Source organism: Octopus sinensis, linkage group LG4 (genome assembly GCF_006345805.1).
Source record: "Octopus sinensis linkage group LG4, ASM634580v1, whole genome shotgun sequence".
Taxonomy (NCBI): Eukaryota; Metazoa; Mollusca; class Cephalopoda; order Octopoda; family Octopodidae; genus Octopus; species Octopus sinensis.
In genome coordinates this window covers 46860674-46881414 of record NC_043000.1, presented here as the reverse complement: position 1 = coordinate 46881414, position 20741 = coordinate 46860674, and positions in this window count along the sequence as shown.

Below are 20741 nucleotides of genomic sequence, written 5' to 3'. Positions count from 1 at the left end.
GTAAATATATATATATATATATATATATATATATATATATATATATATATATATATATATATATATATATATATATATATATATATATATATATATTATATATATACATATATACATATATATATATATATATATATATTATATATATATATATATATATATATATATATGGGTCTCGTTCCAGTGGCATGTAAAAGCACCCACTACACTCTCGGAGTGGTTGGTGTTAGGAAGGGCATCCAGCTGGAGAAACTCTGCCAGACCAGATTGGAGCCTGGTGCAGCCATCTGGTCCGCCAGTCCTCATTCAAATCGTCCAACCCATGCTAGCATGGGAAGCGGACATTAAATGATGATGATGATGATGATATATATATATATATATATATATATATATATATATATATATATATATTAATATATATTGTATGTATATATAATCCACTGACTTCAGGTAAAACTTTAAACAAGTAAAATGTCAAACAAGTAAGATATCATACATTGAATAAAGTGAATCCAATGTCATTGAATAAGTGGTATTTTAAAGAATAGCATTCAAATTTATTGGAAAAATTAGAATATGTGTATTGAACAGGAATGCATGGAGCAGAGATCAAATGATTCTACTATTTAAAATCACATATCTAAAATACTTCATAGCTAATATTGGCATTGAGAATGTACAAGAACTGCAGAATGCTGTAACCTTCAGTTGGCATTAAGATAATCAGAACCAACCAGATATTTTGTCAGTTAAGTGAGGTAAAAGGGGACAACCTTCAGGCAGCAGAAAGCCATAAAACTGTCAGCAACCTTTAGTCTTATTCCATTCAGCTGAAGCAAAATTGTATTCAGTCATACTCCTAGACGTATACATACATGCACATATACACATATAAATATATTCAAATTACATGTGTACAAACACACCCATATATAGATATATATCTATACCTATGGATATACACACAAATACACACCATACACTCTCTCACACACACATATATATGTACATATAAATATATACACATACGCACAGAGGTTTACACACACATATCATCATCATCATCATCATCATCATCATCGTTTAACGTCCGTTTTCCGCGCTAGCACGGGTTGGACGGTTCGACCGGGGTCTGGGAGGCCAGGGGCTGCACCAGGCTCCAGTCTGATCTGGCAGAGCTTCTACAGCTGGATGCCCTTCCTAATGCCAACCACTCCATGTATATATATATGAATGTATACATATATATATATATATATATACATACATGTGTACACACACACATATGCATACATATACAAGTATGCGTATACATACACATACAAATATATTCACTTGCATGCACCACATATATATTCACAATCATATGCTCACACTCACATATTTACATACTCATACAAAAATATGTAAATATATAAAATAATGATATACAAAGAAATCCTTGACAAAGGATAGAGGGGTTAAGAAGTTATACACTGAACTATCAAGTAATTAATTAGTTACAAAGTTTGCCAACAGATATAATGAGTATACATTACAAGAAGTCTAATGACACAATTTGACATATTGCTTAAATCATATTTCAGTGAGATGAGTATATCTAACTACGTTACAAAACATGGTTAAATAGACGCTAAAAAGTTAAAGATAATTAGTAATTGTTTGTAGCATGTTAGATAACAGGTTTAAAGAATGAAAATCTGTTCTTAATGTTGTGTGAGCATTTCACCCTGAGTTCACTAGATTCTTTAAGGGTGTTACTTGAACATTTAAGTATTTCCCATAATTCAGTGCAGCAAAGCCCATACTTATATCTATTGTTTGAATGGGGTAATGCACATTTTATAATGCTCCATGTTATTTGGAAGCTATTTTTGTCTTTAATTACAAAATTCTTTTTTGGGTGATATAACCTTAGCTTTATTACATTTATTAAATTTGCAAGTTATTGAACTGATGTAGGTAAATGTGGTTAGATTATTTCTTACATCACATCTATTAATAACATTTTTAGTGAGACATAAATAATTGAGAGGGCATAGAAGTTTATTGCTACAATTACATAATTCAGGAGATTTATGGATATCAGTACTATCAGTGTTATTTGAGGATCACAGAGAGTGATAATTATCATTAAACCCAATAGAATTATATTATCCAGGGTTACTGAAGAGTAATGGGGTTGTTATTAGTATTTGCACTTCGATTGCTATAAGTTACATAGTTATCATTTATATTAGAATCGTTTTGAATGTTATCAGGATTGGTTTCATCATTATTAAGGTTAGAGTTTAAGTCATCATAGCCATCACTAATGCATTTCTCAGATGATTCAGTACCTGTTTCCATTCATGTGCATTAACTACAGCATCAAAGCAGTTTAGCTTGTATTTCTAGCAATGTTTGTGTTTTTTAACACCCTAGTCACATTCATGACAATTATAATTCTAATTTTTGGTGAAACATTGCAACCAGCTGTTTATATTAATTTTATGTATATATGTTAGTGCATCACTGAATCATCTTCTAATATGGATATCGTAAAAGTATATACTAATAGAGAAGCAAGCCAAGGAAAGCCAACATTGAGTGGGCTTAACTGATGAGGCAATGGAAATTGTTGAAACTGATGCCAGTATTAAGAATTCTCAATCAGCATTTTTCAGATGATTCAGTTAGTTCCCTGAATATATAGTGTATATGTTCTCATTCGTGTGCATCAACTACAGCATTAGAGCATTTTACTCATATTACTAGCAATGTAGTTATTTCTTGATACCCCAGTCACGTTTAGGGACAATTATAATTCTCCATTTTGGTGAAACATTGCAACTTGCAGTTTATATTACTTTTATACATACATATACATACATATATGCAGGATAGCAAAAGGAAAAACACTTGCAGACAAAGTTGACTCTAATGCAACCAATGTGCCAAAAGAATATTGGTGGGACTTAAAAAATTAAAACAGCTTCCATGTTTAAACACAACCATCCAGATATTTTTGTGTGGGACCACAATAAAAAGATATGGTCTGATTTGCAAATTAGCTGCCAACTGGACACCAATGTGATTAGAAAATTAGAAGAGAAAGAGGATATCTGTGGACCATTGATAATAAGATTGCTAATCCAGTACTCGAGATATACTTTCAACTACATACTTATTATCATTGGAGCAAAAGGATACATACCAACCCATCTGGAATAAAGAATGGCTGAACTTGGGTTCTTGGGGACAGAATGCAAATCTTTAATTCATACTCTACAAAAGATCACAGTATCTGGGACTATAAGAATATACAAATCCTTTAAGATTTAAAGTATTGTGAGCAAAACAAGATGTTTACTTTCACATTTTTGCTATAAAGCTAGAGGCCAGTCAAAATGAATTCCAAATTAAAAAGAGAATGAGAACAAAGAAACATTCATACACACAAGCATGCATGCATACAGCCGTCCAAGAATTTGGACCTGGAGATCTCCGTTTCCAGTGAATTCAAGGGCCACCTCCCAGTGGTGTCAGGCGTCAATGAAGAGCCCTCGACTACAACAAGACGACCAAAGTTTTTTTTTTCAAGGTCTGGGGTCTCTTGCCCCTAAGCCCTAAACCATCACCTAATCACCCTTACTCGTCTTGTTGCTTAACAACAACAACAACTGCATGCATACATACATACATACATCTTTGGTAGAAATTAACAGAACAAGTAATAGGGTTATTGAACAGACAGTTAGGGTCTTTTTACTGAAGTAAAACATGACAGGCAAACACACCATTACATTCTGACATAAGCTCTTAAGCATAAAGACGAAAAGAAGAAACAGCAACAAATAAAGAAAATGATTCTGTGCATGTGAACGCAAAGAGGGAAAGAATATATGTGCCATGGCAGATTGTGAGAAATGAGCAAAAGGATTTGTAGGATAGATGAAAAAATAACACAGAAAAGACAAAGAGGGGAGATGGAGTGAAGGAGAGAAACAGAAAGAAAGAGAGAGAGAGAGAGAGAGAGAGAGAGAGAGACAAAGAAGAATGAGAAGAAGAAGTTGGCAAAATCATGTAAACAAACTGTCAATTGAAAAATTTGTCTAGCTCTATACTTAAAATATAAAAGCAAGCATTGGGAAAAATAGCCAAGAAACATAAGAAAAACAAATAAACACATATACATCCATATATTTATGTAAGTATATATACATACATTCATCTATCTATTATCTATCTATCTATCCATCCTTCCATCCAACCACCCATCCATCCATCCATCCATCCATCCATCCATCCATCCATCCATCCATCCATCCATCCATCCATCCATCCATCTATCTATCTATATCTATCTATCTATCTATCTATCTGTCCTCTGTCAAAACATCCCAAAACCCATCTTCCCAACACCCTCAACACCCACTGTAGATCCCTTTATTCTCCTTTCATGTGCCTATTCACACACTCTTCATGCCCTCAAATATCTACCATACCCCACTTCCAGCCTTTTCAATATTCATCATCATCACTTGCTACAGTCATATCTTTCCCATCTCTAAACATCTACTCTCACACTTTCATAGAACATTTCACTCTATCCCTTTTGTACTTCTTATACTCTCCCACTGCTTCTTGTGAGTAGGCATCAATGCATCTCCAACACCATCTATTTATCTCCCTCTTTCTTATTATGATTATCTCTTTATCTATCTCTCTAACCCATTCCCACCTTCCTCTCTTTCCTTGTCCTAGTGGGGTGGTCTAGTATCTCCTCTATCTTAAGACAATTATCTCTATCCCTGTTTTATACTCTGATCTCTTGTCTGCCAAAAACAGACAATTGGAACCTGGTGCAGCCCTCTTGGCTTGCCTGCTCCTGTCAAGCCATCCAAACTAATGCCAGCCTGGGAAACAAATGTTAAATGATGATGATGATGAGAGTATGCATACATGCATGGCATCGTGGATGAGTATCTTCTACTACAGCCCTGGCCAATCAAAGCCTTGAGAGGATTCGGTTGATGGAAACTGAAAGAAGCCCATCATATATACATGTGTGTGTGTGTGTAGTGTATATATATATATTCACGTGGGGGTGGGTGCGCTGAGAGTGTAACTGCTAGAATAAGAATAGCCTGGGCAAAGTTTAGGGAGCTCTTACCTCTGCTGGCGACTAAAGGTCTCTCGCTCAGAGTAAAGGGCAGACTGTATGATGCATGTGTACGAACTGCCATGCTACATGGCAGTGAAACATGGGCCGTGACTGCTGAGGACATGCGTAAGCTCATGAGGAATGAAGCCAGTATGCTCCGATGGATGTGTAATGTCAGTGTACTTACTCGACAGAGCGTTAGTTCCTTGAGAGAAATGTTGTACCTAAGAAGCATCAGTTGTTGTGTGCAAGAGAGACGATTGCGCTGGTATGGTCATGTGGCGAGAATGGATGAAGATAGGTGTGTGAGAAAGTGCCAATCCCTAGCAGTTGAGGGAACCCGTGGAAGAGGTAGACCCAGGAAAACCTGGGACGAGGTGGTGAAGCACGACCTTCAAACGTTAGGTCTCACCATGAAAATGACTAGAGACCGAGACCTATGGAAGTATGCTGTGCATGAGAAGACCCGGCAAGACTAGTGAAGCTATAACCCATGGCCCCTACCTGGGACGTAGTCAGTCCACCTGTGCATACATTCCTGCTTGTGATACTTGTGAAGACCTGTTGAGGCAAGTGAAAGTCAAATCAAATCAAATAGATGAACATCAATGGAATTTGTATCCTTGTGGTACCAGTGCCGGTGGCACATAAGAAAACCTTCCGAACGGGACCGTAGCCAGTACCGCATCGACTGGCCCCATGCTGTGGGCATGTAACAAACACCATCCGATTGTAGCCGTTCGCCAGCCTCGTCTAGCACCTGTGTCGGTGGCACATAAAAAACACCATTCGAGCGTGACCATCTGCCAGCCTCGTCTGGCACCTGTGTCGGTGGCACATAAAATCCCCCACTACACTCTCGGAGTGGTTGGCGTTAGGAAGGGCATCCAGCTGTAGAAACACTGCCAGATCTGACTGGCCTGGTGCAGCCTTCGGGCTTGCCAGACCCCAGTTGAGCCGTCCAACCCTGCTAGCATGGAAAGCGGACGTTAAACGATGATGATGATGATGATGATATGTATATATATATATATATATATATATATATATATATATATATATATATATATATATATATATACATACACATATATACATATATATACATATATACATATATATATACATACATATATATACATATATATATACATACATATATATATATAATATATATATAATATATATATATACATACACACACAATAAATATAATATGTTATAATCCAAGCTGTGTACATGTGATGCACATCTGCAAGTTCGCATTAATCCAGTGTTAAATATTTAGAAATTTAACTTTGAATGCGATACACATAGTGACGGAAAATTTTTGTGAAGTCTGTTTTAAAGAAGACAGGGAAAATTTGGCATATTTAAAAATGTTTTCCAGTCATATGTTTTAAATATATATTAATATTTAGCAGAAGCAACAGAGTGACTCAAGGACTGAGTGTTTCATGTATTGGCACTTATCAAACTTGGATATATGCTAACACACAAAACTCTCAGTCCTTGAATCACTCTGTTGCTTCTGTTAAACATTGATAAAAATATATGTATACTCAGTCTTGAGTTTTGCTTTCCCTGTTTGCATTGTCAAACCTCTCTCTCTCTCTCGCTCTCTCCCTCTCTCAATATATGTGTGTGTTTGTGTATGTACATATATATATATGTGTGTGTGTTTGTATATATATATATATATATGTGGAGGCGCAACGGCCCAGTGGTTAGGGCAGCAGACTTGCGGTCATAGGATCACAGTTTCGATTCCCAGACCGGGCGTTGTGAGTGTTTATTGAGCGAAAACACCTAAAGCTCCACGAGGCTCCGGCAGGGGATGGTGGTGATCCCTGCTGTACTCTTTCACCACAACTTTCTCTCACTCTTACTTCCTGTTTCTGTTGTACCTGTATTTCAAAGGGCCGGCCTTGTCACTCTCTGTGTCATGCTGAATATCCTCGAGAACTACATTAAGGGTACACGTGTCTGTGGAGTGCTCAGCCACTTACACGTTAATTTCACGAGCAGGCTGTTCCGTTGATTCGGATCAACCGGAACCCTCGTCGTCGTAACCGACGGAGTGCTTCCATCCATATATATATATATATATATAGGGAGAATTCACAAAAAACAAAAGATGAAGACAGGTGGTGTAGACAACAAACAGATGTATTAGTATAATGATCAGGAAGTGAAAAAAGTCTTTAACATTTCAAGTCTATGCTCTTCCACAGAAAGGAACACAGAAAGAAACAAGGAGAGAAAATAAAGAATGTGTAGTGGCTAGCAATCTATCACGGTGAATGCTGGACAGAAGGGTCACACAGGAGACCTAGGGAGAAGGGGAGATAATAAAGGTGCACGTGTATGTGTATAAGAGAGTTTGTATGTGACTTGAGCATTGATTAACAATTCAAAGTGAATTACTCCTTTGCAATCCCACCAGATAGAGAGAAGAACCTTTTTCCTATGAAGTTCCCTTCTCGGTTGTTGTTGATCTTTTTCCCTTTAACATTTCGGTAGAAGATCAATTTTTCATCACCAATCACAATTCTATCCAAAAAGGGGGAAATGAGTTAACACGAATGAAGAGAAGAGCAGATGTCAAGTCGGGATTTGCAGTTGTTTTCGGACAATTCATGAGCCACCCATTTTCCAAGTATAGGAACTTTTCCAAGTTGTTGAAGATGACGATGAACAGTAGTATGGTTGGAACTAAGCTTTATTGCCAATTCTTCAACTGATAATGCAGGATTTTCTTCAAGTAATGTCTCAAGGAGCTTCTCATCAAACTCAACTGGACGTCCTGTTCGATCTTCATCTTCAAGGCTGAAATCTCCACTTCTGAATTTTGCAAACCATCTTCTGTAAGTTCTTTCATTCAAGCAATCTTCCCCATAAACATATTTCAACTGATTACAGCATTTGTTAATTATACAGTGTGCTAATTAAATCCTGGGTTGTTTTAAATGATAAACAATCCTTCTATTAAATATGTAGCTTTGGTTCTAGTGTTAGAAATCAAATATCAAATATACAGTGTATTCTAAAAAATATGTAATTAAAAAGACAGCATTATTCTTGATTAAACATCTTGTGATTGTTTAAACTACATACATTTTGCTGTTCATATTCTAAGAATGATATGAAAAGAAGAGTAGTTATTGTTGTTGTTTAAGGACTACACGTATACTGATCATCCTACTTTGTGTTACTGTATTCTTCTTTATTTTAAGAGTCTAGTGCTGTGGCTCCCAAACTTTTTGGACTGCCACTCCCCTTGACTCCCAGGCCACATTCCTAGCACCCCCACCCCAACTATCACGAACATAGACCTCTTTCAGAAACAAATTCAAAGCAACTGTATTTCACAAATAAAACTTAACCTGCACATGAGTGGCTGTGTGGTAAGTAGCTTGCTTACCAACCACATGGATCAAGGTTCATTCCCACTGCATGGCACCTTGGAAAAGTGTCTTCTACTATAGCCTCAGGCCAACCAAAGCCTTGTGAGTGGATTTCGTAGATGGAAACAGAAAGAAGCCCGTCATATATATATATATATATGTATGTGTGTGTGTGTATGTTTGTGTGTCTATGTTTGTCCCCTCAACATTGCTTGACAACCGATGCTGGTGTGTTTACGTCCCCATAACTTAGCGGTTCTGCAAAAGAGACCAATAGAATAAGTACTAGGCTTGCAAAGAATAAGTCCTGGGGTCGATTTGCTCGATTAAAGGCAGTGCTCCAGCATGGCCACAGTCAAATGACTGAAACAAGTAAAAGAGTAATGAACCCATTATTTTGTTATTTTTACATGAATCGTTTTTACATGATTCACATTATTGCCTCACTTTTTACATGAATCTCTACCACATTATCGCCTCACTTTTCTTCAATGCACCCTTGGAACTTTCCACTGCCCCCCCCCCCCCCGGGGTGGGCAATACTGCCCACTCTCGGAACCACTAGTCTAATGTGCCAGGATGGAGATTTAAATGCTTTTTCCAGCACACAAGACATTTAAATTAAGTCTCCCTCATTGGTTACCAAGCAATCAAATTTATATAAGTTCCATGAAAACCTGTAGTCTCTGACCAATATGAGCAAGTGATTATTACGTGGAAAAATGCGAGCTTGAGAATTAATATTCTTAGGATTATAAACCTGGAAAAGTACAGGACAAGTTATTACACCTGTAAAAGTATGGGACAAACTATTACATCAAGTAAAGTAAAGAATAAGAAACTTTTTACTTAGAATATTGCAGCAAAGAATGCCCCCTTGAGGTCACAGATATTTTAATGCAACTTTTTTTCTACTGAACCAAATCTCAAACTATTTATGTCAAAGTGTAGCTGAGGAGGTGTCATCTTTAAAACTGTTAACTGTTGCAATTTAGTTGAGACCTGAAGTAGTGGTGAAGCTTGGAAGCTGCTGTACTTGATGAAATGGTGGGTTTAAGAATATATTCATCCACTACCATGGTTGAATGATATAATGCACCCATAATTTATTGTGAAATGTTCAACAATCTAATAGACTTGATTAGGGAAGGCTACATACTTTGGCCATGATTTTAGTACAGAAGGAGTATAAAATACAAATCACTGGTACTTTAGTTGTCCGGCCAATATAATATTAATTCAACCTTCCATTGCTTGTATTCTTCAATATACAAAATATTCAATATATAAAAAAGAATTACCAAGATATGCACAGTCATGTTTCTCTAAATCTATGTATGAACGTATTTATGTTGGTAGGTATACATATAAGCTCATGTATATATATATATATATATATATATATATATATATAATATATATATATATATATATATATATATACACACACACATACATATATACATACATTCATATATATATATATATATATATATATATATATATATATATATACGTACATATTTTATACATACACATATACATGTACGTATATAAGTATATCTAAGTTGTCTGTATGTATTTGCATACTTATGTACATTGGTCTTGCTGTCTACAACATTTTGTTTTATTAACTTGTGTTTTAAATTAGTTATTGCCATGCTATCTTTTTCAATTACAATAACTTACCAACAAATAATTATGACTTTTTCCTTCCCTAATATATATTTTATATTCTTTTTTCTGTTTTTAGGCAACTAGTTAGATACACTAGACATTAACTGGGACAAAAGAAAGTAAAAACAAAATGACAATGAAAGTAAAAAGACAAGAAAATATTTCCAAAGTATTTATGATTCTTCTGTAACAAACATATACGATATATTTTCTTTTCATTTATAACTGGTTCTGTATTTAGAGATCATATAGTAGCTGAAATTTGTTTCTATCACTTAAAGACAAATGGGCAAGAGATAAATCATTGATTTTCAAAAGAGGAAACCTAATTGATAAATTGTCTTAGATAAGATTTATCTTCATGCTTTGGTAATCAAGGAATTCAGAAATAAATCTCCTCGAAACTAAAAGAACTGGCTGTATTTTCTGAATTTTAAATAGGAAATTTGTGACTGAAACACTCTGTCTTTGTGCATTTTCAAAAGAAGAAAAGCATTTGTGCATTACAAAGATATTCTGTGTAGCTTCAATGAAGATGATAAGTGTCTGTGATGGCTCTGGGATTTGTCTGAACATTGGTGAAGGTCAATGCAAAGGTTGCCGAAAATACTAAGATGGTTTGACTGTTTATGTGAGAAATTTTTTTTGTATTAAAAAAACTGTTCTTTGGAAAAGGTACAGCTTGAGGTTAAAATGTTTGGTTTACAATTGTGTGTTTCTGGGTTCAATCCTACCATAAAGAATCTTGATGAAGAGTCTACAATTGTAGCCTCAGGTTGACTTGTAACTTGTGATTGAAATTTGGTAGATGGAAACTGTGCAGAAGCCCATGCATCCCCTACTCATCATGATTATCATTAGCAGTAACAGTAGCAGTAGCACCACTGCCACCACCATTTTCTTCATTGTTTAATGTTCCTTTTCTCGTGCTGGCAATGAACTGGATGGTTTGAGAGGAACTGACAAGCCAGAGGAGAATGTCATGCTCCAACATCTGTTTTGACATGGTTTCTATAGCTCATGCTATTCATATTACCAACCACTTTACAGAATGTACTTCGTACTTTCTTGGAAGCAATGGAACTAACGATGCCACCAATGTTGTCAGAAGATGACAGCTATCAACTGAGTAGGGTAGAGTACTGAAGAAGGTGAAAGTCGGATTGAAGAAGAGGAACTGATGTTTTGATGAAGAGAAAATATATGGCTTTCCCAGCTGGAATAAGAGAGAGGTTACATATATATATATATATATTATATATATATATATATATATATAAAGTTAATCCAAACAAGAAAACACAGAAAAAAACAGCAACGCGAGGACGTGGAACAATTAAAGTATTATTTGACGCTCAGGAAAGAAGGGAAATATATATACATACATCATCATCATCATCATCATCATCATCATCATCATCGTTTAGCATGGAGAACGGACGTTAAACGATGATGATGATGATGATGATGATGATGATGATGATGATGATGTATGTATGTATATCTGTTCACATTGACCTCACCCTTAGAGTGAAATGTAGATTGCATGATACCTGTATACAAACAACTATACTACATGCTAGCGAAACATGGGTTGTGACTATAAAAGACCTACAAAGATATGAAAGAAATGAAGCCAGTATGTTCTGCTGGATGGGTAATGCCAGTTTGCATGTTTACAAAGCGTAAATAATTTTAAAAAGAAACTGGGTCCAAACCAAGGAAGACGTGGGATGAAATGGTGAGAAAAGATCTTCAGATGTTGAGACTCATAGAGGGGATGACAAAGGACCAAAGCCTCTTGTGATTTGCAGTACTTGAGAAGACACATCAAGCTAAGTAAAACCATGGCCATCCATACATACAGGCATATCCTTTATGGCCATGCTCCCTTCCCCTCACACACACAACATGCACACATACACACACATAAACATAGTTCTGTACTCTGTACTCTGGCAAAACGTCTCCACAACCCATTTTCTCAAAACCACCACCATGTCTTGAGGGCCTCTCCAACTTCCCTTCACGCGCTTATCTACTTACTCTCCATACCCACCTCCTAGTCACTCCAATTCATCTTACCATCACTTGCTCTCTCTAAATATCTCCCCTCACACTCTGATGGGATATCGCCCTCTATCCCCTCCCCTGTGGGTAGGCCCTAACTCTCTTACTCTGATTGTCTCTCTATCATTTCCTCTCCTTCCTTGTCTAACTGGGGTAGCCAAGTATTTCCTCTACACTAAGATAGCTATCTCTGTCTCTCTAATATACTTTAAGCTCTCATCTGGCACACAACCATTTCTCTGTTTCACTCTGTCTCTCAGCTGGTAGATCTTTGTCTTGCAAGCTATTTGCTGACACTACTGATGCTGGAGGAGGAGGAGGGGGAGGGGGGAGAGGAGGAGGAAGGGGATATATGAGGATATATGACATAGCTATCTATATGACTGTCAGCAGCAGCAGCAGATAGAAGCCACATTGTTTCTAAGCATCACCATGCAAAGGCTTTCTTGTTCTTTCTGTGCAGTTCCCGGCTCTTGTTTCCAGTCCATTCTTTGATGGCATCAGTACACAAACACCTTTACGTTTTTGGTAAGTTTCTTATTCTCCTACCCTCAACATGTCTTGTCAGTATGATCTTTGGTAGTGACTCATTGAGCATTGTATATCCAGGTTATGATATCTTTGTGAACTTGAATTTTGGTAATAAATGTATTTGGAAATTCAGCTATTCTAGTACAATAGCATTTGTTACCATGTCTTTCCAGCTTATCTAACTCAATCTGAAAAATCCATATCTGAAAGTTTTCTCTACCTTTTTCTGTATAGCTGTGAACATATAACAATTTACAAGCCATAATTAAATTTAGATCCTGTGTTACGTCTGTTGAAATGGAAATCTTTTTGTTTATATATATATATATATATATATATAAATGTAGTTTAACCTTATGTATTCTTTAAGTAACTTCTCAGTGACCTTCCTGATTTATTATTTGTACGAAATACTTGAAGATGTCACTTGCTCAAGCTTCTATCTCCTTACCTATACATTTGCTTCTTTTTGTTTTGCCTTACTAATAACCATTCTCTTTGTCAATTTTACATTCATATTTAGACCTCTCCTGTCACTTTACTCTTTTACAACTTACACAATTTCTTGTAATTTCTCTTTGCAGTCTGCCAGTAGATATGTATTATCAGAATATATTGTTTACATCCATGCCACTGACTGTGATTTCTTTGATCTCCCTGAATATATATATATACTCAGTATGTATATCAAATAAATTTAATGATAGCACACATCCTTGTTTTGATGGCTCTTTTGATCTTTGTTGGTTCTAACAAATTCTGGCCTATTTTGAAGGCTGCCATTCAAACAATAGCACAAATAATTCTGTTGTCCTTTCCTTCTAAGCCCGCATTTTTAAAGAAGTGATGAGCTCTCTTTGATGCATGCAGTCAAGCACCTTGACATTATCTATGGAGCAAACAGATAGATCTTTTAGTACTTCTTTTATGACTAGAGTGTTGAAGCACAATATGGCATACCTTGTTCTGCTCTTGGCTTGAAATTCAAATTCTGCATTTAGTTTGTATTTTATTCTTCCTAACATGTCTGCAAGAAAAAGTTTTCAGAGCCTGAGATATGATACCAATAATCCTGAAGTCTTGGGCTTTTCCAGTAGGGCAATAAATACAAATGATTTGAAGTCTTCAGAGAAGTGTCCAGAGTAATAGACATCATTGAAAAGATCTATGAGTCCTCATCATCCGACCTTAAAGGTGTAAAAGTTTTAAGTCTGAGATGTGATATGCCATCATGGAAATGTGAAAATGTAAGCTAGATATTTGTGAAATGTTTATAGTACTAGAAGATTATGGAATTGATACATTCACATTTTTCCAATGAAATCTATGACTCTGGACACCTCCCAGAATACATACATACATACATAGGTACATACATATATGCATAAATGTGTGTTTGTGTGTGTGTATGTTTGTGTGTGTGTGTGTGTGTGTGTGTGTGTATGTGTGAGTATTGTATGTACATGCATGATTTTATCATGTTTTCATCCACTATAGAGATGAATACCAACATCCCATGCAATAGGTATAATTGTTTAGACATATACTACTCTTAACATGAAACCATTGGTAAACTTGTTAAACCACAAATAAAGAATATTTATCCACCAAAGCACTCATCCTCAATGGTTGATATCACTGTGTATATATATTGAAAAGGTTGCAAGACACAACAAAAATTTTAGAAAAATAAAAAAGAAATAAGTGGAAATTTTACCAGTGAGTGTGTTAAATTATAAGGCACTAAAAGAGGATGACTCTCCCCAGACACAACAGTACATATATATATATATATATATATATATATATATATATATATATATAGATAGATAGATAGATAGATAGATAGGTAGATATATAGATAGATAGATAGATATCATCATCATCATCATTTAACATCCCTTGCCCAAGATGGCATGGGTTGAATGGTTTGACCAGAACCGGGAAGCTGAGAACTGCATCAGGCTCCAGTGAGATTTGGAATGGTTTCTATGGCTGGATGCCCTCCCAAATGCCAACCACTTTACAGAGTGTGCTGAGCACTTTTATGTGGCACTGCAGAAGCACTGTCGAACATGTACACTTACATTACAAATCCAGCAGAGCACATTAGCCTTGTTTCTTTCTAACCTTTGCATATTCTCTGTGATCAGGGCTCACACCTCACTACCATGTAGAATTGCTGTCTGTATACATGCATCATACAATATTCCTTTCACTTGGAGAGAGAAACCATTTGTAGCCAACAGAATTAACAGCTCTCTGAATTTCCTCCATCCTATTCTTATTGTACCTATCACACTCTCTATGCATCCTCCCCAACTACTAATTTGGTCCCCTAGGTAGCAGAAATTATCTACTACCTCTAATGAGTCACCAGGGTATTTGACAGAATCAATTTGCTGAGTCTTTGTAGTTTTTAAGGATCCTGTGCATCTTCCACAATGAGCATTGAGGCTATGCTACTGAAGTTGCTACTACACTAGGTAGGGCATATCTCCATAATGAAGAATCATCATCTGCCCAAGATTGCACTGTATGGTAAACTCTTCACCAGCTATCATGAGAGAAGGACACCAAAGAAGCCATACAAGAATTGTTTCAAAAAATCTCTTGGTGCCTGTCACATTGTCTATCACCAGTGGACCACCTCAGCTGGGGACCATGCTGCTTGTCATCTCACCATCAAACATGTCTCCTCCTTCAAAAACTCTATTATCAAGGACAAAAGGCTCAGGGAGGAGGAACTGCAACATCGTGCCATCAAATCCTGACCAGACTGTAAACTGCAGCCTGCCTGTCTTACGTTGGCCTTGTCAGCCAAGAGCATGCCTACAGTAAATTTGGACCAGACCCTTCTTAATCATTGTTCATGAAGCATACCACAGATATGGGGAGAGAGAAAAATTCCTTTGACACAGTTTTGTTTTTACTTTCTGTCATACAAATAATTTGGCAACCTCACTAATGCTGGTGCCATGAACAAAGCATCCAGTATGCACTGTAAAATTAATGGTGTGAGAAAGGGCATCCAACCAAAGCTGACACTGGAAATTGCTGCAGCCCTGCAGGTCACTGGATCTTGTCAAACCATCCGACTCATGCTGGCATGGGTCGGAGGAATTGACGGGATGATGCTTATGATACACCTATGTGAGATTGTGTGCGTGTGTGTGTATGCATATGTGTGTCTGTGTTTGCATATACCTGTTTCAACATCCTCTATTTGTATCTCTATATCATAAGGCAACTTAAAATGCTCAATAAATGTGGAGAGATAAGTACCAAAGTGAAATGAATATGAGGAATGATGTTCTCAAATTAAAACTTTAAAGTGGTTCTCTTGGTCACAGCCTAATGACTGAAACAAATGAAAACATAAGAGATTAAAAGAATGATACAGAAATATAAATTAAAATGAAAAATTAAAATTCTAAACAGTTTTAAGTGAACTGAATTGCATTTGAAGTTTACAAATTCTTTCAATTTAATTTCCACAATGTTTTGAATAACATTTGATGAAATAAAAGGATCTCAAAAAAAAATTCTCTTCTTCCTAACAGCTATATATTCGCTATATCAAATTAATACTTAATGACCAATTCATAGGATAATTTCAATGTTGGCTCCAAGAAATCTGCTCTCTTTGTTTATAACCAAAGCATCTTCCTCATAACTGTCAAATATTTGAAATGTTAGATATCGGTTTGCACATAGGTTCACTCCATTATCAATTTACTTCAAATATTTCATAAGTGATCCCTGCCAATGCCTGATGACTTACCATATATTTGATAATAACTTTACATCATGTTTCTCTACTGTGAATAAAATCTGTCTCATTCATTTATAGACCTTCTGTAAGATTTCTTCTATCATAAATATTCACATCTTCACGAAGCATTTTACTTTCAATTTATCTAAAGGCTAGTAGTGTATATATTCAGTTTACACATACATGTGTGCATGCGCGCGTGTGTGTGTGTGTGTGTGGCTTAGTGGCTAGAGTGCTGCACTCATGACTAAAATTGTGGTTTTGATTCCTCAGGCAATTCATTGTGTTCTTGAACAAAACACTTCATTTCATGTTGCTCCAGTCCACTCAGCTGGCAAAAATTAGTAATACCCAAAACTTTTTGTATATTCCATCAGCAAATTATGAACATTATGATTATTATGTAATCCAAGCTTCCTGAAATAGTTGTCAAGTTCAGAAATTATGTATTCCCTTCTTAGTGTTCTATATTTTTTATGCTCTATGTAAATATATTTGTACACATATACATATATATGCATGTGTGGAGGTGCAATGGCCCAGTGGTTAGGGCAGTGGACTCACGGTCATTGAATAGCAGTTTTGATTCCCAAACTGGGCGTTGTGAGTGTTTATTGAGCAAAAACACCTAAAGCTCCACGAGGCTCCTGCAGGGGATGGTGATCCCTGCTGTACTCTTTCACCACAACTTTCTCTCATTCTTTCTTCTGTTGGCCTGCTCACTTAGCCAGCGGGGTGGTGTCATTTGAAGGCTAAAACATTGCGAAGCGCATTGTGACCAGAGATGTGTAGCAACATCTGTTAGCCTGGTCAGTCACGGTGATCACGGTGATATATGCATGTATATGTCAAGCCTAACTGTGTTTATCTGCACCACTACCTCTATAGGTGTATGCATAGATATGTGTGTGTGTGTATGTGTGTATACATACATTACATATGTATATATTCTTTTACATTACATATGTATATATTCCTGGCAAGGAATTGAAAACTCCTCTCCCACTATACTACCAAATATAAAATAGCTGTCTCACCTATCTTTTAGGAATACATGTAGTCACTCTCCTAGTTTACCAGCTCATGACATATAATGCCTTGATTAACCTTGTTGGAGGCCATTGCAAGGCCAAAATGTACCACTTCAAGTGCTTCAAAAGCCATTCATAGTGCTGCAAGAACTGTGTGAAGCAGTTTTTCCCAGGATGGAAACCATGCTCAATAATGTTCAGCAAGTCATTTTCTAAGAACTTTATCAGTTTCCCCCTATGGCTTTGTTAACATGTGAAGTCAGAGAAGAAGGGTCTGTAGGTTTTATCACCTGCTTCACTCCTACCTTTAAGAAAATGGCATATGATGAATTCTTTTAGCTTTTTGAGAAATTTGCCTCTTGCAAAGAAACTTGGGAAAAGTATCTGAAGTGGTTTCACTAAAGCTTGTTATGCACACATACACATTAATAGGCACAGATGTGGCTGTGTGGTAAGAAGTTTGCTTCCCAACCACATGCTTCCAGGTTCAGTCCCACTGTGTGGCATCTTGCACAAGTGTCTTCTAATATTGTCTCAGGCTGACCAAAGCTTTGTGAGTGGATTTTGTAGACAGAAACTGAAAGAGACCCATTGTGTATATCATCATCATCATCATCATCATCATCATTATCGATTGTGTGTGTGTGTGTAAATAAATAGATAGATAGATGAATATATGTACACACACACATGATGAAGATGATGATGATGTATATATAGATACACACAGACATAAATTATGAATAACCATAAATACATGCACTAATATGAAAGGGTTAATGGTTATTACTACTATTATACAACCAGTTACAATGCCAAGATAGCTGCATGCATGTTTTCAATACATAAACGTACATACACAGGTGTACATATATACAAAACAATATTCATTTACACACTTGGACCCATACACACTCACATATACTGTCACACCCACAAACACATAAACACTGGTCAATCAAATACTGTAATACATGCAAAGAAACTCGTCCCAAAACACTCATTCCGTTGATCATGCCTTCAAATCATGATATCTCTAGAAGCGAGTGGATTATAAGATTATTATTACATATTTCCATATATTATGCCATTATATTACATAACATTATATGAATCGTATAACTTTGTATGAGATATGGAATGAAAATATTGTCTGTTTATGGAAACAATTGAAATGTCAATTTGACTTTTCCTTTCCTGACTTAAATTATTACTTTTATTACTCACTCTGTGAGGCTTATATTAAGCCTACTGGATCATACCTTGGAGTGATGTAGATCTCCCCTTTATATCAATTGAAGGCTTACGGATCACCTTTTGATTTTGGAATGCTGTGCTATCCAGGATGCTACTTGTTGTGCTAATGAGGTAATACCCAGGATTATAGTTATCTCCTCAATCTCTATACATATCTTTTATCTTTTACATGTCTTAATTATTAGGCTGTGGCCATGCTGAGGCATGATATTGAGGAATTTTTATTTGAATGAAACAATTCCAGAACTTCTGTTGCATCTGGGGAGAGTCATTTTCTTTTTGTGCCTTATAATGTAACACACTCACTGGTGAAATTTCCACTTATTTCTTATTTTTATTTTCCTAAAATTTTCGTTGCGTCTTGCAACCTTTTTGATAGTTAACTATTGAAAAGGTTGCAAGATGCAACGAAAATTTTAGGAAAATAAAAAAAATGAAAAAAGTGGAAATTTCATCGGTGAGTGTGTTACATTATAAGGCACAAAAAGAAAATGACTCCCTCCAGACACAACAGAATATGCTTCAACACACGAACTCATATAAAGAATCTTGCAAACCAAATCCCAAAACGAAATTTTAGAACTTATTTTTTTTATAAGCCTGGAATATATTCTATTAGTATCTTTTACCAAACTGCTAGGTTACAGGGAGATGTAAACACACTAACACCAGTTGCCAAGCAGGGGTGAGAGACAAACACAGACACAAAGACACACACACACACACACACACACACACACTTTACAGCATGGACTAGGTGCTTTTTCTGTTCCACCTGCACTATTGTGGTTTCTATGCAATTCACAAGACTGCAAGCTCTGGGGTAGATAGGTGGGGACATAGTATGTTTCTTGTTTAGGGATGAGGGAATTATAATGAGAAAGTTGGGAAGAGCAGGTTCCTGTAAATTGATTTGCATGGCTACTCACATCTAGCATGGACGAAAAAGAGAAACTGCATGCACAAGTACACACACACACACACATGCATGCACATAGAAAGAACATGTATATATAAATATATATATATACCAAGGCAATGACTAGTGACCAAGACCTTTGGAGATATGCTGTGCTTGAAAAGACCCGATAAGCCAAATGAGCCTATAACCAGTGGCCTATGCCAGTGGGTGTAACCAGGCCACTTATGAGTACTCCTCATTCATTGGACAATAAACTTTGCTTGTGAAGACCTGTTGAGGCAAGTGAAATCAAAATCAAAATCGCTGACATGGCCAATGACAGTAGCACCTGATTGGCACATGTTCCAGTGGACTGTTAAAAGCACCATCCGAGCATGATTGTTGCCAGGGTCACTGATTGGCTCCCATGCTGGTGGCATGTAAAAAGCACCATTTAAGTGTGATCATTGCCAGTGTCACCTTACTGGCACATGTGCCAGTGGCACATGTAAAACAACATTTGAGCAAGGTTGTTGCCAGTGCCACCAGACTGGCACCTGTGCAGGTAGCATGTAAAAATCATGCTTTGAGGGTGGTCGTTGCCAGAACTGCCTGACTGGCCCTCGTGCTGGTGGTATATAAAAGTACCCACAACACTCTTGGAGTCATTGGCGTTAGGAAGGGCTTCCAGCTGTAGAAATTTTGCCAGATCAGATTGGAGCGTGGTGCAGACTGCTCTCTTGCCAGTCCTCAGTCAAACTGTCCAACCTAGCATGGAAAGCGGATGTTAAATAATGATGATGATGATGCTGATGATATATATATATGTATGTATGTATGTATGTATGTATGTATGGTTTGGCAAATGACACCCATAGAATAAAGTACATTACAAAGAATAAGTCCTGGGTCCAATATCTTCAACTGAAGGTGGTGCTTCAGC